Source organism: Amia ocellicauda, chromosome 6 (genome assembly GCF_036373705.1).
Source record: "Amia ocellicauda isolate fAmiCal2 chromosome 6, fAmiCal2.hap1, whole genome shotgun sequence".
Classification (NCBI taxonomy): domain Eukaryota; kingdom Metazoa; phylum Chordata; class Actinopteri; order Amiiformes; family Amiidae; genus Amia; species Amia ocellicauda.
The window spans coordinates 36,069,298-36,082,215 of record NC_089855.1 but is presented as its reverse complement, the minus strand read 5'-3'; positions in this window follow the sequence as shown (position 1 = coordinate 36,082,215).

The following is a 12,918-nucleotide window of genomic DNA, read 5'->3' as shown; positions in this document are numbered from 1 at the left end:
GCAAAATAAATGTTACATATACATATGTGCATACCGTATATGTAAATATTTGCACAGGTAATACTTCCCACGAATATCGACAAATGACTACAGTCCTCATGAAAATAAATACTGAAATAATAATTCATAGTGCAACTGAATATCATTGATTAAATTTGGCACACTTTCTAGGCCATCGACTACGTCAACGTACACAATAGTCAAGTGTTCCACAGATTACCGGTAGTTATGTCATTTCTGAATTCTTTCAAGAACAAGACAGGGACCCCACAGCTCTGAATAGATTTTCTGTGGGGATAGCAATAGTAGTGAATCACTGAGTTTCAGAGGAATATGATAAAGATTGTGTGCTTAATTTGGAACTTCACCACAATTTTATTTTAAAATCTTAATTCTGTTAGCTGTATATATTGTTGTAAATATGGCAATTTTGCAAATAGTCTGAAGCGAAGATATATTTAGGAAAATCATGATTTTTTATAACAAATTCCTCTCTTGCAGACTGCTCAGTAGTATCTCACGGTGTGTTCAGTGACTCTACAAACCTGTTTCTGAGCCTTTGTTGCTTATCGCTGGGCATTTCTTCCCAGTGTCAGCAGTGTGGCCAGGGGATCTGTAAAAGGAGATATAAGAAGGAAATTAGTATTCAATTTCACTATTGCACTTTATTCTAGAGAACATCGCTGCTTATCTGACTGGATTCTGTAACGGCAGCTGGGAATGAGAAGAAGAGACAATTCATTACACTTTATATCTCTTTGATATTAATCCCTTTTACTGCAGCTAAAGTAGAACCTTATTGTGCAGCGCTGCGGAGGCCAGCCACCGGTGAGGGTGAAGAACAGGCTCTCTGGCTGTAAGCCTAAGGACAAAACAGACGTCCCTGAAGGGACGCGGCCGCCATCAACAACCCCATCCCCCAAACAGACTGACCGGACTCAACCAATAGCAAGCCTGCAGGACTCCTGGGTGCGAATGACAATGACCCACTGATACGCCCTCCAATTCCACTCTGCCCTCGCCCCACCCCCTGACCCCTGGGGTGCTGACCACTACTGTCGGATGTCTCGAAAGGGCTCAAGCTCTCTCTCAGGAGATTGCAGTGATGCGGGAGAAACGAGCGATACGACTAGTGGCCGACGAAGACTCTCAAGCAGTCATCTACTCGGGGTACTTCCTGGTGCCAAAGAAGGATGGAGGCTTCAGGCCCATTCTCGATCTGAGGGGCCTCAACATGTTTCTGAAGAAAAGACCCTTTTGCATGTTGACCTTGCAGCGTATCCTCCAGACTGTCCGGCCGGGCGACTGGTTCACGTCAATAGACCCCCCTTGGATGCCCACACAGATGGGAAGTCATCACCACAGATGTCTCCGGAACAGGCAGGGGAGCTATCTGGAATGGGAGTGTGGAGCGGCCTCTGGTCAGCCGAACACATCAATGTACAGGAGCTGCAGGCGGTGCGGCTGGCCTACATCAACCACCAGGGGGGCTTACACTCCCCCAGACTACATTGTGTGGCGTGCAGAGTTCTCCTGTGGGCGCAAAACAATCTCTGCTCCATAAGGGCAATATATCTGCCGGGTGTGTCCAATACAGCAGCGGACATTCTCTCAAGGGGAGGTCCAGACTGAATCCTCAGGTGGTGGAGCAGATCTGGAGGAAGCTGAGACGAGCTCGAGTCGACCTCTTCGCCATGCAGGTGACTACCCACTGTCCTCTGTGGTTCTCCCTGGAGATGGGAGGCGACCCCCTGGGTGTAGACGCCTTTGCTCACCCATGGCCGTGGAACTGCTCTATGCCTTCCCCCCATTGCCACTTCTTCCACTGACACTGGAGAGGATTCGCCAGGAAGGAGCTTGAGTTCGCCTGATCTGATCGCCCCCCTCCCGGTGGCCGAGACAATTGTGGTTTGCGACGCTGGTGCAGATGGTCAGCGTGGACAGCGTGGTCAGCTCCCGCTTCCACAGGACTTGTTGAGCCAAGCAGGGGGACTGCTGTGGCACCCCAACCCAGCACAGCTGCAGTTTGGTTTGCCCCCTGAAAGGCACTGTCTGATGTCTCTGGGGCTGCCTGAGAATTTTGTGGAAAAGCTGCAATCGGCCAGGGCCCCCTCCACCAGGGCCCAATATACTTACAAGTGGTCAGTTTTTCAGCACTGCGGAGTAGTGGTTCGGGCTCTAGACTTGTAACCAGAAGGTTGTGGGTTCAAAGCCTGGGTGGGGCAGTGCTGTTGTACCCTTGAACAAGGTACTTAACATTGCTCCAGCAAAATACCTAGCTGTATAAATGGGTACAAGTGTAAGTCACCCTGGATGAGGGTGTCTGCTAAGTGATGTTAATGTAATGTAATGCTGTGACCTAGTATTCACTAGGCTGTATTTGCACACAGAAATCATTTGATAGTTCCCTCAGGGGACACAATGAATGCTAAAAACAAAATAACTTATATTATTGCACCTTTCCTTTATCCTGATTACAATTTACACACACAAGTGTAGATTTTAATCAAATATATATATTTTTTTACATTTAATAAGGTAAAGTGTCATAATTTGAACATTTTTAATCAGTAAGCAAACTGTATATTATTTCTTGTGTATCTCATCTCAAATGTCATACATTAATGTCATACATTAAGTGCTTTTATGGCCTCATGGGCAAACATGGACAGAATGAGAGCAGGTAACTGGATATCATCTGGTAAGATATGGGTACCCCATTCAACAAAAGTCAGGTTTCAGCATGTTACACATATCCAGAAATGTTACATATTTTCTTTATAAAATATATAATAATTGTTTGGTGATCTTTAGACAAAACTGGTTCCAAAAGTGCATTACTGAAATGCATGCACAGGTTATAAATTCACCTTAAAAACAATACAATTTAATGAGGCAAACCTGGCAAACTTGATTCTATATATATAAAAAAAGACAAAGCCTATGGCATTATATTTGTGCCAATATTATTTGTTTTTGCAATTGAATGATTAGTATTGCTGGCAAACATAATACTGAGAGCAAAACATAAAAGTTGCAATAATTTTGATGCGTGAGCAACATTTTAAACATACTATTACTAGTACTGAAAATAAATGCTATGTTTAAGAGGGGGTGTAAACAAGATAGATCAGTGTGTGGGGCTTAACTGTCATTCCAATCCCATTTGACGAATGGCGACACATCAAAAATGCCTTCCTGAAGAATATCCCTAAATATTTAGAGCAAAGAAAACAAACTTAAATGCAAAAATGAGAAGCAAAAGCAAAGATCTGGGTAACATAACCGAAGGTAGGAAAACTGCAGGCAATTGAAATGGGTTGTATTGTGTTATGATTGAAAGTATTTCACATAGAACTATTTTAGGCATTTCATTTTTAGTTTTGCTCACGCTTCAGAATTATTTGTTTGCAACTTTTATGTTTTGCTTTCAATAGTATTATTTTTGTTTGCAATACTGTAATACTTTTGATTTTGATTCCAAAACCTTTGATTTATAATATTGGCAGAAGTATAATGCCATACAGGCCCCTTCCTCAGGTAATGTCAGGTAAAAAGAAGGACTACATTTGTTTTACTCTCAACTTCCCATTAATAAAATAAACCTTGGGGACTACACATACTTTCCATCTCTAAATTTTCAAGTTACCAGGTTATCTTAGAGAGTTCTAATACAGTGTACAGACATTTTGTCCATTGAAGACAAGTGATCTAAGGAAATATGACTATTATATTGACTGGACCCATGCATCTGTCTGAAAAATTATGTTGTGCTGGGTTGAAAACCTCCTTCTTATTAGTTTCTACCATAGGTGGAAAAAGAAAACACATTCTTAGAATAAGTTTGCACAAGTGGATGATTTATATAAAACTACTTGTTCGGAGCACTAAAACATCACTAAGTCATGTAAGGACAGTAGCATATCCCCAATTTACAGCTAAATTGTCATCATAATCAAATACATTTCGGTTAAACATGGCAGTCTGCTTTTTGACTAGTGTTTAATGTCTTAGTAGTGAGTGTGCTGTAAAACATTGACTTGTCCTACTTCAGTTAAGATATTATATAAGTGTGATTTAATCATGGGCTTCTCTTTCTTGACTTTACAATTGCTAAGGTAGGTACGGACACTTTTTCAGCACTTTTGGAAATAAAGCTTAATTTTCCTTTGAAAAACTCAGATGGAGTTTTCCTTTTGCTATACAAAAACACTCTGCTATACAGCCTATACAAACTTTAAAAAGGAAAAAATGCTGAAAGGGCTATTTATTCTATGTGGGCAGCAATTCATGTATTTGAGCTTCACAGTCATCTAAAATGGTTTAAATGTATTCCTCAGTGTTTTTCCTTGTTGATCCTGGTCACTGTAAGCTATGGCATGACCTTTCAGCCCTCTTAGGAGGACAGCTCAGACTTTTACTGTCATTTTCCCATTTACACAGTATGAATGAACAATAAGCACTCATTCAACTATTGATTGAATCATCAGCATTTGATTTACTACATACATTGCAGTTAATATTAATTTGGATAAGCAATTGAATCTGAGCATTATGTAAATGTTTGCAAGCTACAGAATATTTCCATCTTAGTTGTGGAAGTGATACAGGCAGTTTCTATATATAAACCTGTGATTACCGAGGGGTTCCCAACCTTTTTCTGCCCAAGAACCCCTTTGCCAACCAGATTCTGACTTCTTAAAAGATTCAACAGAAGAGGTTTCTCAGTATCAACTAAGTGCGATTGCTGTACTGCATCATGAATACAAGTGACCAACTCCTTTGCCTCTTGGAAAGAAGAATCTGGGCTTATTGAAGATGATACAGTAAACAACGCATTTACTGAAGAATGAACATTAAATATTGCAGAAGTTCATGGAGAACATGGAAACCAGTCCACTGCTTGTTGGGTTCAAAACTGAAAAAAAGCTTTTCAGAAACATTACTTTTGAACCAATACATATTATCAGCAACATCCAACTGAATACCTCTGAAAAATAAGAAATCAACCCCCAGTAGAACAGCAAATGGCAGGGTTTCAGATGGCATAACCACAATCGGCAAGGTCAAGGACTGATCATGCAAAGTGAAAGTTAACTCACTCCATCCCAGTGGTTGTTTGGCTTCACCATTGGCTAAAAATAAAGGGCCATATTCCCAAGATTTCAGATTTTCCTGAGGATGTTTCAGTTTAATCCAAAGCTGCTCGTTTAAGAGTGTGTCCAGAATAGCTCTCCCCTTCCATTTGTGACTAGATAAAGGCATAATAGGTTGATAAGGGACAGAGATAAGGGGTTTGTAATTACTCGTCGGACAACTAGATCCCTTTGAAGAGGATTTCTTTGTATCATGCATTACAGTAGTAACAGTACGGATACCTTTGTGTAATCCAGTGGATGTAACTTCATTATGTGGATGTGGAGAAGAGTTATCACTACTAATTACTCCCTTAACCTTAGTTTTGCCTTTGAACAAGATCCAGGAGCATGACTCCCTTTACAACGCCATAGGTGGGAAACTCCAATTTAATAGGGTATCCTCCTTTGGGATGTCGAGGGACATCACCAAACTGAGGTAGAAGAGGAAGAGAAGTACAAGGTAATCTCAATTCAATACTATGAACATGACTATGTGCACTAAGGGGCAAACCAACAGGAAAATAATGTAATTCAGCCTCTACTTTAGGAGTTCCAGTTGCCTCAGTCTTTTCACTCCATAACTCTTTCAAAGAATGCACATCTATACATATTCCTTTTACTTGATCCAAACACTCAGAAACATGTTCCTGCAAAGTCTTTATGAGACAAATATATTTGATGGTTATTGTTAATTTCCTGTTGTAATTCTGACTGCAGTTGTTGAACCATCCATTTGAGATGATTAACAAAGTGACTTGATTGAGCTTTGAATTGAGATGTTATCAAATCTAAGATCTCTTGTTTTCCTGTTTTCTGCTTTCAGTTGTTCCAACATGGAAACAGTCTCTTTACATCTGGCTGTATTTTCTTCCATATTACCTTGCACATTGTGCAGCAATTAATTATGAAAATCCTGTTGCATTAACTGGATGTCATTAATTGCAGTCTTAATAAGGTCTACCCCATTAGTTAATACTACAGGATCAACAGAAGCAAAGGCGAATACACAACTTCCAAGTCTATTTCAATCAAGGATTGATCCAATTCAGGCACATCAGAAGTAACAAGAGGATCAAGACATGGATCTTGTAATAAATGCCTAAAATCCATAATTGGAGTCTGAGCACAGCCAAAAATCTACAAAACACTATGCAAATCAAACCAGAGAATAAACAGCACCATAGGCAAACCTTACCACTACTAACACTACACATGTAACATGCATTCAAGTCCCTGTTCGGGCATGATTTTTCTGCAATGGCTGATATAAAGTTTGGGTGCCAGTTGGGCATATAGCAGTAATCCCACCAAAATAATATATTATACCAGGTTACTAGAATGCATCAGTCATAGCTATATGTATACCAGTTTCAACAACCTGTGCCACATAGCAAAACAAAAGGCTAGGGTCTAGCATGTAGTGATGTAGTAGTAGGTAGTAGAAGTAGTAGTAGGAAAGTAATCACAACGGTAGAGAAATCAACACTCATTGTGTTATTGTTCTCTATTTTTGAATGACCATGGGATGCTTGCATAACCTGTAGCATGCTACCCCAGATACTAAAATACAAACAAAACAATACGTAAACAAAACAATGACAGTCCAATGATAACCAGTAACCATGTGATACTATTAGAGTGATGGACAATCAATATCGGGGAGATGTAACAGAAGAAATTAGTCACAGTCTCTGCATAAACAGTGTTCAGGTCAACAAGGAAAATTAAGTTCACTTCAAACCCTTTCCAATGACTTCCTATTTGTAGTGCTGCAGGCTGTGGACTCCCATTGTAATGATCCCAGTCCTGGACTTCCGGGTGTCTTGATTTTACCAGTTGGTGAGTTCCAAAGCAGAGTAGAAACATCCTTCCCTCGATTGTAAAGATAGTAAAGAACCTAACCATTCTCCAGCCTTCATTAATCACTCTCAGTGTTTGTACATAATTGAAAATTATGCACATTGTAGTTATATTTTTATAGGGTTAAGTTGGTTTTAACAAAATAAAGAAACAAGGAAAACAAACAAAGACAACTGCTGCTACATAAACAGGTAGCATGTCTTCCTGTCCCACACTCTAAACCTTCCCAGGTAGCCTAAACAGGTAACATGTCTTCTTGTCCCACACAAGTAGTAATATAGGGCACTTTTTCGAAAGGGGGGGCTGCGGGGGATATGACCTTTGACATGAAATTGAGTTGAACTCGGGGGGGGGGCCTTCCTATGGGGTGGGGGGGCCCTTCCTAGGGGGTGGGGGCCTTCCTAGGGGGTGCGGGGTGCTTGTACCGCGTCACAGAATAATTACCATATTGATGGGTTCCGAAGGAATGTGCAGGGTGGTGGGGGTCTTCAACTGTTTTTCAAACCGTGTGAAGCGCCAAAAGAGCGCTATGTATACCCTTCAGATTCTTTAGAAAACATAGATATTTTTCCCTAAGCTAGTGAAGCTCCAAAAGAGTTGTATTTAAGTGCTCCCGATTTATTTAGTAGAATAGCTGTTTTTCCCTACGCGAGTGAAGCTCCAAAAGAGTTCTATTAAAGCCCTCCCGATTCTTTAGTAACATAGATACTTCTACTTCCGCGAGGCTGTCTCTTCAACAGGGCCAAAGCAGTTACCTCTTTCAAATGGACAAGGGTTATGTCAGTCCGGAGCTTTTTGAGCAAGTGGGGCTGGGGAGGAGCTGTCTACGTCTTTAGTAACCTCGGATCGGTGAATAATTAGTATATTTGGGGGCGGACACGGCACTGAAGAAATAGCCTATCATGTAAGAGTTTGGTCTGAATAATATAAATATTTGGGGGCGGAGCAAACAGGGCACTGGTGACAGGTGGGGTCTGTTTTCAATTTAAGAAGCGGCTCTGTTGACATTTGAGGCGATGGGCCCCCCTAGCCCCAGATAATGGAATGTGGCGAGAGATAGCGATCTGTAGAAGCGGTGGGGGCTGTGGACAGCTTGAGAGACACAAGATGGACTGAACTTTAGAAAATCCTGAATATGAGCAAAATGAAAAGAAATGTAATACAGAAAATGTAAATTAAAACTTTCAGTAGTCAGTATAATCTCAGTAAATACTACACCAACCCAAGACCAATATTTTCTTGCATTTCAGAATATATATCAAACGTATTATTTAAAGAACAGATAGAATGTAAAGATTGAATAAATACAATTATGAAGTTTTAAAAGTGTGTGTGTGTGTGTGTGTGTTCACAACACCCGGTGATGTAAAAGCAATGTAACGTTACTAAGTTAAGAAATCCTTAAATATAGAAGAGTTATAGAATATATATGTTATATAAGAAGCATAGACTATATATGTAGAAACTGGAACATTTCAATACAACTCAATAAAAGCAGCATTTGTAATAATATTAGTAATCAAATATCAACTTATTATGTAATATAAACCATTCACGCGTTAAGATTAAGTAAATACACTCAATACGATCTCAGAACATCCTCTGTGTGTGTGTGTGCGTGTGTGTTTACATATATACCGAGTGCAGGCTGGAACGCTTATCTCAAGGGCTCAGATTCTGACGAGAACGAGCTGTTATCTAGCCGCTTGTATTTAAAAAAAAAAAAAAAAAAGTTTAACTTAACACAATAATGTGATAAAGAATCCTACCCGAAACGATGTTGGAAACCTGAAACTATAAGGCTATCAAAATATTTATAGTTATTCTTAACCATTAGGCTGTATGAAGATATAAAAACATGATAACGATTTAATTAACGAATGATGGTTACCACAAAACATTTAGGAATCTGGTGGTACATACAGCCGCTATGTGTTAAAAGATAACAGTGTGGCAGTGGTGGGGGATGTTGTAACTTCAATCACGCATAGAGAGAGAGAGAGAGAGAGAGAGAGAGAGAGAGAGAGAGAGAGAGAGCACTTAATAAGCCCCCTTGTCTAAATAGGTATTTTGGTTCTAAAATGTAATAAAATATAATAAGAGATGTATACAAACCTAGAAAAGACAACTTTATTTATTTCATTTTAAACATGTGTATTTAATGTTGATGTCACAATGTTTAGGCTCGACTGTTTATATAAATATATTATTTACACAGTTTTAAACATGTAGGGATATATATATATATATATATTATATCAAAATAAATGGAAAGACCTACAGAAAACTTTATTAAACATATGTCAACAACAAGCATTGTACATGATGTACAACATACGATAGATACGTGTAATTTACAGAACATTTAAAGATATTAAGGTTAAATAAATCTAATAAGCCCGATATTTTCATGAACAAGACATTTTTTCAAGCGCGTGAACGGAAAGTTTGCGGGGATTGCGGCGGTCATCAGCGCGTTCACGCGCACAGCGCGGTGTTTAAATGCGGGTTCGCGGCGGAGATTCAGTCCATTTGATCAACACGCTGCCTGCACGGACCAGAACACACAAAGAGACATCAGGATGCCCGGCCACGACCATGCGGAGCGGACACTAAACTTCTCAAACTTTGATGGTAAGTATAATTCAATTAATCAAGAAATATAATTGCGAAGTGTTTAGATATCCGTACACTAGTTCAGAAAGATTAAAAATATGCTACATTTACATACGTATTTAAGAAATCTAATATTTGAAATGTTTTAAATATATTTGTATTTAAACGTTTAAATTCTGTTTATAGGAAATGCTGATTTTCAAACGTCTCAAGAGCCTTTTACACTAGGTATTATTATGTATTGATGTATTTTTTAAATATTTATAAATAATAGGCACAGCGCGATGTTTCTAACAAGCACTTGAGTATCTGCAGGATTACCGAGCGCCCCATACAATGTGCTTGATTTCTACACGAGCGAATCAATGAACACGGGTAAGACTCATTTAATAATGTATCGACCGTATTAATTATACGCGTTATGAACGTATGTACATTTTATTTTCATATAACCATATTTACTTTCAGATTTGTTCCCGACATTAGATGACGAGCGACCCGGAACGTCAAACGCTGAGCCGCGTAAGTTATACTTTCCATTTTATACATGTAGTAAATATCGCCAGGATGTGTGATGTTAAATTATGGATCTATACGGGGTGGATTTTTATATTATTTTGTGTTTTTATCAGAGGATCTATCCAGAACGACCTGTGTCAAGTATTTACGGAAAAGAACGCGTTCCGAGGGTGAGTGAGGCCTTTATTTCATTACTCCAAGAGATGGAGCCGTGGTTATATTGTACACAGTGTGCACAATGGCTCTATTGTCTTGCGCTGTCCGGGCGTGCTGTGCTGAGGGCCTGCGCCGAGCCATCTGAGCAGAATGATGCGCACGCAGTCTGACCCCCGAGGCATGCTGGGATCTGTAGTGTTTAAAGGATTGTAGTAGTCTACATTTGAAAGTGAAAGTAAACTGGCTGCGGCGCACAGACTAACCTAGGGTATTAACTTATGTTTATACATGTCTCCGTTTAAGACACCGAAAGTGATGATGATGATCTTGAATCAGGAACGCCGGATCTAAGAAGACATCTGCATTTAAACGGTCTGTTTGCATCGTTTATACGTTTTTACAACCGAGTATTTAAAACTATTATTTATGAAACGATAATATTGTCCGGGTTCTTGTCATTTACAATGTACTTACTTAGACCGTTATTATTAATGTTTTCGTAGCACACGCTTTATTGAGACAATTATTAACGTTGTCTATTATTGTAATACAACATTCTAGATGTAGTTATTCTTTTAAACATTTTTATATATATTTTTATTATGAATGGTCTATAATCATCTGAGCACTATTGTATTAATAAGAGTAAGAATAGTTCATTTAAAAGCTATAGGTTTACATAAATCGAATTATGATAATAATGTATTGTTTGTTTAAGGATGTTATTTATGTTATTATTATTATTGTTATGTATTTATTATTATTATTTTATTATTATTATTATTTTAATTATTATTATTATTATTATTATTTTTTTTTTAATTATTATTATTAATTTTTTTTATTATTATTATTATTATTATTACTATTTTTTTTTTGTGTGTTAGCGTCTGTGATTAAACGTATCCATTCTCATGTGTTTCAGGTTCATCGGAGTCTATTTCAGACAGTTCAATACTGCGGCTGATTACGCAGCAAGGTAGCCCCAGTTATTCACCAACAACACCCCGAGAAACCGCCCGGGTGTCTCCGCAAGTTAGGAGCCAGGACTCCCCGACGCATATCCAAACACTGCCTGGACCGCCTGCATCACCAGTCAGCGTCGTATCGAGTGAAGAAGAAGATCTAACTACAACCTTGCGGGAGACTATCAATCTACAGGTTGAGTTGGCATCTACGGACCTGTGTGAGTTGCTACATATAGTGTTGAATAACCAAAGACAGGTAATTGAGGGTCAAACAATCTTAATTAATGCCTTAGCAAGCTATATAAACAGGATCGGGGATTGAACATGTCTGAAAGTAATAAAAGGACCAATGATGCAGACATTCACGAGCAGGAGTCCAAAAGATCTAGAGAGAATGATCCTGACATGAACGATCCTGAGACCATAGCAAATGTACCGATTACCCCCGAGCTATTAGAAATGGTGGCTGAAATAAACAACCGACCGGCGCCTGCTATAGACTGCTATCCCTCTGTAAATTCTGACTTGTTACAAATGGTTGATTCCTTAGAACACCTACCCCTTCCGAACGCAAACAATTTAACAAAACAACACCAACTTATTACTAGTCCTGCTCCAACAGAAAACGTTCCTGAGTATGCATCTAACCATGTTGTAAATGACAATTGTGTTGACACTTTTGAAGGTCTTCAGCATGCTTTAAACAATGTACAACAAAGGGGTTGTGGCGGAGGTCAGAACAGTGAAGCTGCAGGTGTTAACAATGGGTTTAGTCGCGAGCTTAGCGCTGTTCAAAATATCAACAAAGAGGCTGAAGATGTTCGGGGTAGTAACCATAGATCAAATGCTGGTGGTGGTGGGGATTGCCATAATATCGATGCTGATAATAATGATGGGGGTGTAGAGCACGTAGACAGACCAAACTTCGGTAATTTTGAAATTGTTCACAGATTTAGCTTTGCAGAATTATTCAACAGCGACAATTATGCAGAGATATTTGTTACAATGCATGATATTATACAAAATATGCTTGATCAAATTACCAAACGTGTTAGACCCCAGGATGTGGTGCAGTTGGAGCTGAGAGCGGATTCATTATTTAGCAGTGTTTTTACCATAATGAGAGGTGATGAGTTACATGTTGAGGCTTTTCTATCTAAAATTGAAAACCTGCTTCAGAGTCAAGCCTCCATCCTGGCCGATGAAAGTCTGGTCTTGGTCATTAACGTTGTTCGTAACCCTGAGGGTGGTGTTCGTAGGAGATTGTCAAGTTGTCTCAAGACTGAAATAATTCATAAGAAACTCGGGCAAATAGTGAATGAGGGTAATACAAATAACAAAACATGCTTTGCGTATAGTATAGTACACCTGCTCAAACCTAATATAGCTGCAGAGCAGGTTTTGCATGATGCTTTGCAAATGCATCAGGCAGCGGGTCTATCGGAACAGGAGATGGTGACTTTCTCAGATATCCACAAATTTGAGGAGGTGGCGGGTGTTAAGATCGTAGTCTGGTACCGTTGTGAGATAAATGATGTATTTGATACATTTCAAACTCACTCAGAGTTTAACCCCCACACATTGTTTTTTTTCCTTCACGAAAATCATTACTACGGTATTAGAAATTTGAAGGCTTTTCTGGGTTGTTCGTACGTCTGTGA